The sequence below is a fragment of the Balaenoptera ricei genome, chromosome 13 (assembly GCF_028023285.1).
Source record: "Balaenoptera ricei isolate mBalRic1 chromosome 13, mBalRic1.hap2, whole genome shotgun sequence".
NCBI lineage: Eukaryota > Metazoa > Chordata > Mammalia > Artiodactyla > Balaenopteridae > Balaenoptera > Balaenoptera ricei.
In genome coordinates, this window is record NC_082651.1 from 21,013,625 (window position 1) to 21,026,016 (window position 12,392).

The window sequence follows — 12,392 nt, forward strand, 5'->3', positions numbered from 1 at the left end:
GAAGACATGGACGCCTGCCGTAATTTGCCCCTGCTGCAGATGACAGAATTCAAAGCAGGCATCCCACTGATAACACATTTCTGTACATGAAGGATGGCACCTGGGTCACTTCAGTGATGCCTCCCTTTGCTGTTAGGAGAAGAATTGGGCTTAGGCTACAGGCAGGCACTTTGTTAATTAAGTGTATTCCTTTCAGGTTTCTGAATGAAAGTTTCAGAAGATAATAAAAAAAGAAAGAATCGGTTCAAGTAAAAATTACCATAGGTGTGATATTTATTTGTAATTTCATGAGTTAGTGTGAGATGGTATGGTGAATTAAAATCATAATGTATAGTGTCAACTGTTTCACAATGTTATCAATTCAGCATTTACAGAACTTATTTTGACAATGTGGGACTGTCATCTGACAATCACAAAGCACTTTAGAAAGCTTACTATGAATGTATTCTAAAAGGGAAATGAATCAAAATGAACATTTTTTAAACATTTTGTTGTGGTGGTTAATATGCTGAGGAGAATATTAGAGCTATTTAAAATACTCTAGGATATTCACCAGATATTTCTGAAAAAAATTCACTTCAATACTTTATTTCCTATCAAATGGTACTCTCCTTTCCAATCGGTCTTATTCCAGCAAGAAGTCCCATAAGCAAACACATCAGGAGAGCAAACTGTAATGAGGCTTCGGAGAACAAAGGGATACGGGACTGCATGTGTTTTGACTGCAGGTACGTATTAGGTTTGCTCTATAAAGACTCAAGGAGTTAGTCCTGGACTGACAAATGGAAGCCAGAGAGAAAATTATATTCACTCAAAATAATGAAGAAATGTCTCAAGTCAAACTTGTCCAAAAATGGAAGTGGAAGGGCGTGCTCAGAAGGCTGTGAATTTCCACCAGTGGTAGTGGGAATACTAGACTTTGATTAACCACTCGGTATAAGAGATTCAAGCCTCAGATGGTGAGTTGACCTAAATAACCTCAACTGCCGCTTCCAGTACCACACACCCGGAATACCCTGACCTGGGCACAATGTCAAGTGTTTCAGACACCCTTCTTACCTGCTGTGGAGAGAAGATCCAAATGCCTAAGTGACAGAGAAACATAAATTGTGCAAGAGTTGTTCTGTGATACTGACTAGAGTGACTTTAGGATTTGTGAGGAAAATCACATATAGTCGACTAGAAGTACTAGAAGCAGCTCCATGAAGACACTGAGACTTGAAGGACAGGCAAAATGGTGACTGGAGAGAACATCTTAAGGTGAGACAGGCAAGATTATCAAATCAAGGGCCTTGAAACTACTAGTGAAGAATGCAGACTTTAGAGAACCAACAGGTGAGTTCTTTCAACCTGGGATAAAAGCAGTATTTGTTGAAAGGTCTGCTTGTTAGATTCAAGATGGCTTATCTATCATGTCTGAAAACTTCAGTGGGCATCAGTAAAACCTGTTCAAAATGCAGATTCAAGGGTCACAAGCCCCGAAACCCTGATTCAGTAGGCCTGGGGTTGGACCCAGGAATCTGAATGTTTATCTTCCCTCTCGCCCCCACCATGATTCCGTAGCAGGTGGTGCCCACAGTTTGATTAAACAAGTTTGTTTCGCTTTGTTTTGTTTGTTTGTTTTTAATTGTTATTGGAGTATAGTTGATTTACAATGTTGTGTTAGTTTCAGGTGTACAGCAAAGTGAATCAGTTATATATATACATATACCCACTCTTTTTTAATATTCTTTCCCATATAGGCCATTACAGAGTATTGAATAGAGTTCCCTGTGCTATACAATAGGTTCTTATTAGTTCCCTGTGCTAAACAGTAGGTCCTTATATATCTATTTTATATATAGTAGTGTGTGTATGTCAATCCCAATCTCTCCAATTTATCCCTCCCCCTGATAACCATAGGTTTGTTTTCTACATCTGTGACTCTATTTCTGTTTTGTAAATATGTGCACTTGTACCCTTTTTTTAGATTCAACATATAAGTGATACCATATGATATTTGTCTTTGTCTGACTTACTTCACTCAGTATGACAATCTCTAGGTCCATCCATGTTACTGTAAATGACATTATTTTGTTCTTTTTTATGGCTGAGTAACATTCCATTGTATATATGTACCACATCTTCTTTATCCATTCCTCTGTGGATGGACATTTAGGTTGCTTCCATGTCCTGGCTATTGTAAATAGTGCTGCAATGAAGATTGGGGTGCATGTATCATTTTGAATTATGGTTTTCTCCAGGTATATGTCTAGGGGTGGAATTGCTGGGTCATATGGTAGTTCTATTTTTAGTTTTTTGAGGAATCTCCACACTGTTCTCCATAGTGGCTGTACCAACTTACATGCCCATCAACGGTGTAGGATGGTTCCCTTGTCTCCACCTCTCCAGCATTTATTGTTTGTAAATTTTTTGATGATGGCCATTCTGACCAGTGTGAGGTGATACCTCATTGTAGTTTTGATTTGCATTTCTCTAATAATTAGTGATGTTAAGCATCTTTTCATGTGCTTTTTGGCCATCTGTATGTCTTCTTTGGAGAAATGTCTAATTAGATCTTCTGCCACTTTTTAATTGGGTTGTTTGTTTTTTTTGATATTGAGTTGCCTGAGCTGTTTGTATATTTTGCAGATTAACCCATTGTTGGTCGCTTTGTTTGCAAATATTTTCTCCCATTCTGAGGGTTGTCTTTTTGTCTTATTTATGGTTTCCTTTGCTGTGCAAAAGCTTTTAAATTCAATTAGATCCCACTTGTTTATTTTTGTTTTTATTTCCATTACTCTAGGAGGTGGATCAAAAAAGATCTTGTTGCAATTTATGTAAAAAAGTGTTCTGCCTATGTTTTCCTCTAAGAGTTTTATAGTGTCCAGCCTTACATTTAGATTTTTAATCCATTTTGAGTTTATTTTTGTGTATGCTATTAGGAAGTGTTCTAATTTCATTCTTTTACATGTTGCAGTCCAACTTTCCTAGCACCATTTATTGAAGAGGCTGTCTTTTCTCCATTGTATATTCTTGCCTCCTTTGTCATAGATTAGGTGACCATAGGTGCATGGGTTTATTTCTGAACTTTCCTGTTCCATTGATCTATATTTCTGTTTTTGTGCCAGTACCATACTGTTTGGATGACTGTTGCTTTGTAGTATAGTCTGAAGTCAGGGAGTCTGATTCCTCCAGCTCCATTTTTCTTTCTCAAGATTAAGCAGTTTTTTTTGAAGAAGAGAGTGGAAAAGCAAAATTAAGCTTGGCAACTCTTACTGTAATGGAGGTAACAGTAAATGAAATCTGTACTTCGGTTACCACACACCACAATGGAAGTTTTTGTACCCTCTGAGATCCCATAAAAAATATATTCAATCTCTAGTCCACAAGCCAGTCTTTGAAATGTCCAAAGGCATTTAACATGGTTCTCCCAAGTAAACTCATCTCCAGGATGAATGATTTGTGTTGCTTTAACTATTTCTCCCAAGAGATGATCTCTAACCACCTCTCATCTTTGCTCACTCTCTTTCTGATAATCTCCCAGTTTATCAATCTCTTCCTTCAATAGGCACACCCACATGGGAATACAACATTCCACTTTACTGTAACCAGGGAGACATAGGACCTTCTCTTCTCTTCTTCTGCCCACCTTGTTCTTATTAATGCAACCCAAGATCTCATTAGTTTTTTGTGAAGTCCAAATCAATCAGTAAATAGTAAATTGATTGAAAAAGAAAATTATCTCACTTATCAGAATTTGTTGTTAGTGAATCTATGGTTTCTGACAACCATAATCATCCAAACAATTCCTTCAAGAATAGCATATAACATATGCATATATCCCTATCTTTAAGGTTAGCATTTTAAATCAGGGTTTATAAAATATAGATGTGCATAATTCAATGAAGATTTAATTTTAAAAATAGGTTCTCTGGCTCTTACTGCCTGTCCTTTAAAACCTCTAAATTAATCTTGTCCCCTCCAAGAGCATCTCTGGATGGGACAGCAGCTACTGTGACAATAGGAGCCAGAGAAGATGCAGTCTTCTCAATGAGAGACCTTGACAACAGCCAGACCAGTAAAGAATGGCTGCTATTGTTCTCTAGACTATTGATTAAGCAATTTGTAACCATGGCAATGATCTTGGATTCCCGGAAAGGTTAGTGAGGTGGGATGGAGAGTCTTCCCTGGTAAAAAAAAAATAAATAAATGTTGAAATGAAACAGAGCTCTTAACAGTTCTTTTCTCATGTCACTGAATAGGAATTGTCAATGCCAGTTTCTTACATTAAGCATTTCATCTTTCTAAAGAAAGTCCACCCAGAATCCTAAACCACTCACTCAAATCAAACATGTGAAAGCTACAGGATCCAGGGGAGGAGGAGATTGGGGTGATGGGTGCATGCCCGGTTTTCTTCTACTGAATTTAGAACATTGCTTTCACTTGCTACTCACAACAGGGGGCGCTGTCTCTTACACTCAGTGCTTATGAGAAATGCAAGTTCTTTCCCCCAACAAGTATTTGCTATGCAACTATTTATTTGAACGTGTGCAGACCTGTGAACGCTGAACTCTCTGGTTCTAAGATACCATTGCCTAATTGTCTCCAGTGACTAGAAGCCTCAGGGAGAAGGGGTTAAAGGGACTCCACTGAAGGGGACTCCAGGCAGTAGGAGAGTCAGTCCAAATGCAGGGTAAACCATAATTCACACTCGCACACACACATAGACACACATGCACGCACACACACCCCTATTACTAATGAGGATTCATGGTGGTTGCTAGAGACACAAAAATGAATCAGACACATTTCTGAGCACCAAGAGCTTCTTGGTTGATTTTTTTAAAAAAGAATTAAATTAACAAGCATAGGGGTATTTCTAATACATTATTATAACAAAACTTCAAATCCAAACAACAACTGGGACAGTCCGAGGATCTTGTTTTGCAGAGGTTTTGTAAAAACTGATTAGGATATGCTCCTGTCTTGTCCATCTTTGTTTCTTTAAACCAGCTGACTGCTTCTGCCCCACAAGTCCAGTACTTCATGGTGCCCATCAGGCATGTCTTGAACCCAAGATCTCAAAGCATTCTGTTCTTCATTTATCTAATGTCCCAGATACCTACTACCCTTAGCTCTTTCTCTGCTCTTACCCTATGTTTTCACAGCTGACACAGGCTAAGGAGGTTTACTGCTCCTTTGGCATCTCTTTCTCATGTGCCTGGCATAACCCGCCTTCCTAATCCAGCTTGCTCTCCACGACCCTGTCCTAGTGATAGTCCAGGTGTCCAGGTCCAGCCTGGTTCACCCAAGACTTTTGATTAGCATGCTGATTCTTGCTCAAACTCCTGCAGCTATCACCAGGTCCTCCAATTATTTTTGCAACCTCCCTCTGCCCCACAAATCTAAACATTTTTGACAGATAGGTTGGCCACAAACCACCATACCAGCAAGTTTTCCAAAATTGAATCTGGTCCTGCAGACCTTGCAAAAATAATTATTTCTTTTCATAATAGCCTGTGACTAAATGTGATGGGTGGGTGGACAATGGCCCTTAAACCTTCAAAGAAAGCTAGGAAACAAGTCTAATAGTAACAAGTCCTATTGATAAATTGAAGCTCTAAGCAACAAAAGTGCTTATTCACTGACCTTGAGCCCTGCGATCTATTTTACTTTATTAGGTGCTGAATCCTTAAAAAAAATTGCCGGAATTCCAAAAGCTTTGAATCTAATTATTATAAGTATGTTTAATCAAACCTTTGAAGCTACTCAGAGTCTAATGCTGAAGTTTAGATGAGATTATGCCTCTCTGCCACTCACATATATGAATACTATTCCTAAGCTCTGTGAAGACACAAAATAGACCCAGCATTTAAAACAAAGCAATATTTTCAGTTTTAAAAATTTCTGCAGATAATTTTTCCCCTGACCATTGTTGATATCCTATTCATCTCATCTTGGGACTCCAACATAAAGGAGTTGAGAAAGCATACCTCAAGAAGACAGTTGCAAATAAAAGAGATCTCAGCTTTGGAAAAGACCTTTAAAGGTCAATTTATCATCTGATGTTTGGATTACCTCTACTGTTTGGATTCATGTCAAGGAGTTATCTGTCCTACGCTTAGATATTTTCAGCCTCACAGCGCTGGCAACTCTGTCTTTTGCATATCCCTGACAATAACAAAGCGGATTCTTATATAAACTTGTTTTATAACAACTTTGAGCTTATACTCACACACCAATAGACATTGCATAGGATTAGGTTCAAGTACAGAACACACAACTTCATTCAGTTTCGAGAGAGCCTTGTGAGCCACATGCTATGCATTTCACAAAAGTCATCGTGCTCTGGATCTCAGAACAAATTCACAACAGCTTGCTTTCAAGTTGTTACCAAAGGCCCCCACCAAAGGCAGTGCATCCCAGACTATTTTAGTCCCAGACACCCCTGTGATCCCTGTATAGCACTCCTTTGAGGGTGACAGTGCTGGTGGGAGGTGGGAGGTGGGGGGAATGTTTATTCATTATGGATCTAACTGATGCTTCTCTCCTAGGCCATATGGCCCACACAGCACACACAGAGCACATGCAAACACACACATGCACACCGACTGAGCATGTGTTCAACAAGCAAAATGCACACACTTGCACCCAGAGAACTTCCCTTCTTTCCCACTGTGGTCACTGCCATCTTTACACTTCAACAATTTGACAAATCTCTCTTGAGAACACCCCAAAGGTCCCTGAAGGTCAACAACATTTTATAGTTTTAATACCCTGCCTGAATGATAGATGACACCTGGGGCATCATTCCTGGATAAAGCAGAAATCTCAGGGCAATGAAAGTCCCCCAGTTTGGAGGGCCCCAGAGATCCATCCATATATCTCACTTGACAAAAAAGGAACTCTTGGTTCATCTGGTAAAGTGCGAAGCTTGTGGCTGGGAAGATGAGGATTTCGAAGAAAATGTCCCTTAGATCTTCCCTAAAGCAAGGTCTGATGAAGAGAACGAGAAGAGTGAGGTGGCTGCTTGTTGACAACACACTCATAATAAAAGCAATGGGTGGAGGCCAACTGGTGCTTTCACTAGAAAATGGAGTCAGAAACTGCAGATCTGGGCACTTCTAGAGGAATTTCCAACTTTTTTTTTTCATTTTATTATTTCTTCTCTCGTCAAGAGAAATGGAATCCTTATAATGAAAAGTGCCTGTGGACATATCTTGGTAGTAGCAAGAAAAGGGCAGTTTGGGAGAGCAAGTTTAGCATGCAGGTCAAAAGACCCCAAGAGAAATAAAGGCAGCTTCTGGGATGGGGCAGAGCACTGGGAGGAGACTGAGGTGCAAGGTCCCCATGTCTCTGGCCAGGTGTTGGCTTTGTTGGAATCTCCTTTTCTAGGCACCCGAGGAAGCGCTCTGTGAGAGTGAGAAAAAGACTGCCCTTGGGACCCAGCTATTCCCATTCAGACTAACTTTCCACTTTTGCTCCCACAATTCTAGGAGAGAAAATTGAATGACCAGACCAGACTGGGAGTCCTGAATTTCCAGGACTCCTGCACTAGGGAAATCAAGTTTGGAAAAGCCAGCTAAGGGGAGGGCAAGTACTTACTCCAAAACAGTGTTCCCTAAAGAACATTTCATGGGCCTCCTGGGGACGGTAGGAGGTCTTCCACGGAAGAATGTTTCTATGGTCAAATCAGGCTGCGGAAGGCTGGATTCTTTACTGCTCCACTTCTCAGAATCTTCAATTTGCTATGTCCGTTGTAAATCTCCAAGCAGGGGTAGTGAGCTCATAGGCACAGAAATTCTGACCAAAGAACACTAACAGAAGAACTGCAGGCCTCGGCTGACACCTATTTGAGAGGGCAATGTTTCAAGATCCTTCAAACATGTTTGGGTTTTGCTTTCTTCTTCTAAAGATAAGATGATCCAAATGACAGCTCTTGCTTTACTCCACTACTTCACTTTTTAATCCTTCTTTATTTTCTCCCACGATTGAATAAGCCACCATTGAGTATCTATGTGCAAGTAACCCTGCTCCTGATGTAAAACAAAACCAAAATAAGAGCCAAAGTACACTTTCAAGGCAAATGGACTTTCTTTTCTCTCTCTTTTTTTAAATTGAGGTATAATTGACATAACATTAAATGAGTTTCAGGTGTACAACATCATGTTTTGATATTTGTATACGGGGCAAAATAATAACTACAATAAGTCCAGTTTACATCCATCACCACATAGATACAATTTTTTTTCTTATGATGAGAACTTTCAAGACCCACTCGGCTAGCTATGATCTTTTTCTTAAGAACAAAACAAAAACTATATAGTACTTCCAAGTACAATAACTTGCATTGAAAGATATTGTTATGGTCTGAATATTTGTGTCTCCCCAACATTCATATGTTGAAATCCTACCCTTCAAAAGTGGTGGCCTTTGGGAGGTGCTTAGGTCATGAGAGTGGAACTCTTATGGATCTTATAAAAGAGATTGCACAGAACTCCCTAGCCCCTCCCCCATGTGAGGATAAAGCAAGAAGGTTCTAGCTACAAACCAGAAAAAGGGCCCTTACCCAACCATGCTGGGGCCATGATCTTGGACTTCCAAGTTCCAAGAATGGTAAGCAATAAATTCTTATTGTTAATAAGATACCAGTTTAAGGTGTTTTGTTATAACAGCCAAAAGGAACTAAGACAAATACAGTACAGACTTGTTGAATTAATATTTCTACTCCAACTAATTGCATAAATATATGCTAATCCTATAAACTGCCCAGCTGGTTATGGCCTGTGATGCTGTTACACTTCCGGATTAGACCTACGTCCTTGTAACTAACCTGAGATTGGATTTATTACTGGAACTAATCATATATTATATATACCCCCCGCCTTTTCTACCCATACATGCTATTCAGTTTGATGTATGTTGCTCATTCATGTTTTGTGCCCCATGAGAAACACACAGTATCTGTATCCTTACATCAGTTGGGTTTTCAGTTTTACCATTTCCACACTCACTTCAGGATACATGTAGTAAACCAGTCACAGAACTGTCTACAATCTGAAGGGAGTTTGCAGGACTGTGGTTGCTGACTAACAGTGAAACATGTTCAGATTGCCCTTTATAATAAGCCTAACAGTTGTGGGTATCAGCTGAACAAAGGTTGACGTAGCAAAGTAAGTAATGTCTGGCCTGCCTTATAATAGGATTAGAGCACGGACTGCTTTGTAATAGCTAGTAATCCTCAAAGCATCATCTGGAAATACATTTGAATCACTGCATTTATTTTGAAAATTCTCTGATAGAAATGCTGGTAATCCTGGCCTCCCAGTAAGTAGTATGTTTATGTCGCACAATCAAATCAGTTTCTTGAGGCCATTTGGAAAAATGTCACCATAATGCTTCTTATTTTTATAAAACATTTCACAATTTACCCAATGCTTTCATTTGGCTTCTTGCATGAGGTTGGCAGGGCAACTTCACCCCAAGCCACACATTCTAAGCCTTTACCTACAGATGAAGAAACTTAATAACCTAAGTCAGCTGAAGGTTAGGTTAGTGATGTGCGTTAGAGGGTTGGACGACTTGTCCAGGGTCTTAAGGCTACTCAGTGGAGAAGCCAGAACCAAAGCCCAATGACTGGATTCCTAAGTCAGATTCCTTTTTCCCATATTGGGCTGCTGCCTCCCAAATGATGATTCCATACATCACAAGGGAATGTCCAAAGAGTCAAGTGTCCAACCAAATGTCTGGATCAAATTAACTGGGTCTTTTAATGACCCTTACTTCACCATCTCATTAACCTGCTTATTACTCTTGAGCATTTTACTTTTTAAAGAAGTTCAAATCAGCACAAATAGAAATATGCATGTCTGTCTGCTTTTGGATTATTTAGAACAAATCTAGGTCCCCCCTATACAGAGAAGAAACTTTGTCCTATGTGTGTGGGTGTTACTTACTTTTGGAAAACCAGGAAACAATTATCTTTCTTTAAATTCATTCATTCATTTGTTGGACAGATGTTTTTGAGTGCTCACTAATGCCAGAGTCTGTGTGACACCTGGGTCACATTCATTTATCAAGTGAAAATTGCTTTTTTATATTTTATTTTTATTTTTTTGGCCACACCACACAGCTTGTGGGATTTCAGTTCCCCGACCAGGGATCGAACCCGGGCCATGGCAGTGAAAGCACCGAATCCTAACCATTAGACCACCAGAGAACTCTGGAATATTGCTTTTTCAGATAGCCAGATCGCACTATGGGCTTATATCACTTGCAACAAACTAAAAGCTCTGGGAAGGATTTAAAATCATTGATTTCAAGTTAGATATTCATAAACCTCTGCACATGGAAGTGATTTTAAAACACCTACATATAGACCTATTTTTTGTCTTAAGTTTAACCGTAGGTCTACATGCCCATCAAAATCACTTGAAGTCTGTGCTCATTTGGTTAACTCTCTCTGCTGGCTCTTTGTCTCATGTGTATTTAATCAACATCACCCCTCCTCTACCCCATCTCTTTTTCTTTCTCTTTAATCCAAGTCATTAATAAAAATATTGAGCAAAACTGACATAAGGAGGAAGCCCTATGCCTCTTCACAAGAGACTCTTCTCCACATATCTCCAAGGTAATCAATCCATCAATACAGGTGAAAACTGAGAGCTTCCTAAAAGCTCCACAGACAAACAAGATGCAAAATATAGGGTGAAAGAATGCCTTTAGTAAATCCCTCTAAACATTTAAACAAACTGTGTCTTTTCAAAATCACTCAGCCTTTAGAACTCCACCACAATATATGACTCAGCAAAGTTGCCTGTGTGCCACTCCCTGGCCTTATTTTTAAGTCATCATTTTTCTCTCATGCTCTGCAGTGGACATTAGTAGAGCTGTCCTGAAATATTCCTGTTCTCTTTTTGCACCCACTATAAGATCGGATTCCCTTGCCCCCTTTTTACTTTGGCATGGCAAAGTGACCTGCTTTGGCCAATGAAATGTGAATAGATGTTTGCCAACTTCAAGCAGATGCTCTAGGAGCCTTTGCTTTATCCACCATCTCCCTTTCTCCCATGCATTTCAGGAAACAAGTGTCAAGAAGGATACATGACCGCTCTGGGTCATGTATGACTATGCTCATCATACATGACTATGATGAGCAGAGCCCCTGCCAACCCACATTCATCACGGAGGGTGGATGAGAAGAAAACTATTGTTTCGTCAAGATACCAAGATGGGGGGATGTTGGTTACTCCAGATTAACCTGGCCTATCCTCACTGATACTTCTGGAAGGATCAATGGCTTCTCACTGCTCAGAAGACCTTAATTCCTCTTCTAGTATTCAAGGTCTTCTATAATTTGACCTGGATTTATCTCTCAAATGTATTTTATAACCATCGCTCAGATAGTACTATCTGCTTCTTTCTGGAACCCAATTCTTCTGAGCTCCACCTAGAAATGTCACTTTTGCCGATCACTGAGTTGAGTATCGCAGCTTAGGAGCCAAATTCACCTTCAGTTTTTTCATCTTCATTCCTTCATCTAAAATATTACAGAACATCACAGGTGGAAACAAAATATGGATAATTTTTCCCCTGACTGTCTGCTCTCCTTCATCCATTTAAATTCCTCAGGAACTGCCAACGAAAGAGTAAGCAAAATAAACCAAACCAGCTAGGAAGTTTCTTAAGAAGTTAATTAATGTGCCCCATGTAGCACTGTCGTATACTAACTCAGGAGTGTGTGAAAGGCACGATTTCTCTAGAAGTTCTGCTGCCTTTAATTAATTCAATAAGCAATATAATAACTACTCTTTATAATCCCTGAAGTTGTCTCTGACAAATTCAATGCGAGTTACAAATGTGTATGCCATTTCTTAGAAGAGGGCTGTCGCATATAATGACCCAGATCCAATGGGTTGGACACTCCTAAAAGAGTGATTTTGGGTCAGTTAAATATAAAAAACAATTAGAGCTCCCCAACAAAGGAATACACTGCCTACAAAAAGCATTATGTTTATCCAGGGCAACAGAAATGTCTAACAGAAGACACATCTATAAAAGAAGTCAGAGAAACAGTTCCAGCACTGGGTGGTATTTCTGCCCAATGAATACTACGGTACCTTCCTGCTTTCTGGTTCTGCGATTTTATTTCTCCCATTTCCCTGTGTCCACCTCTCAACATTTCTTGCCATTCCCTTCTGGCTTGCTACTAAACCCCATTACAAACCATAGATTAAGGACAAAGAAAGAGGGCTTCATCTTGTCAGTGGTAATGTGGGTCCACCTGAGGAGGTGTTTACAAACGTGATTTAAGGAGAGCCCAGGAGATTGTGTTGGTGTAGGAGAAGGGAACCAGTGGAAAGCTGCAAATAAACCCTCTTCTACAAATGCTCTCTTGTCTCACCAAGATA

General features: G+C 39.7%; 1 protein-coding gene across 3 annotated transcripts in view; it reads right to left on the reverse strand.

The window, feature by feature from the left end:
* Positions 1-12,392, reverse strand: part of CTNNA2 (catenin alpha 2) — a 1,194,816-nt gene that overhangs the window by 547,194 nt on the left and 635,230 nt on the right. The gene's annotated exons all lie outside the window — the stretch shown is intronic.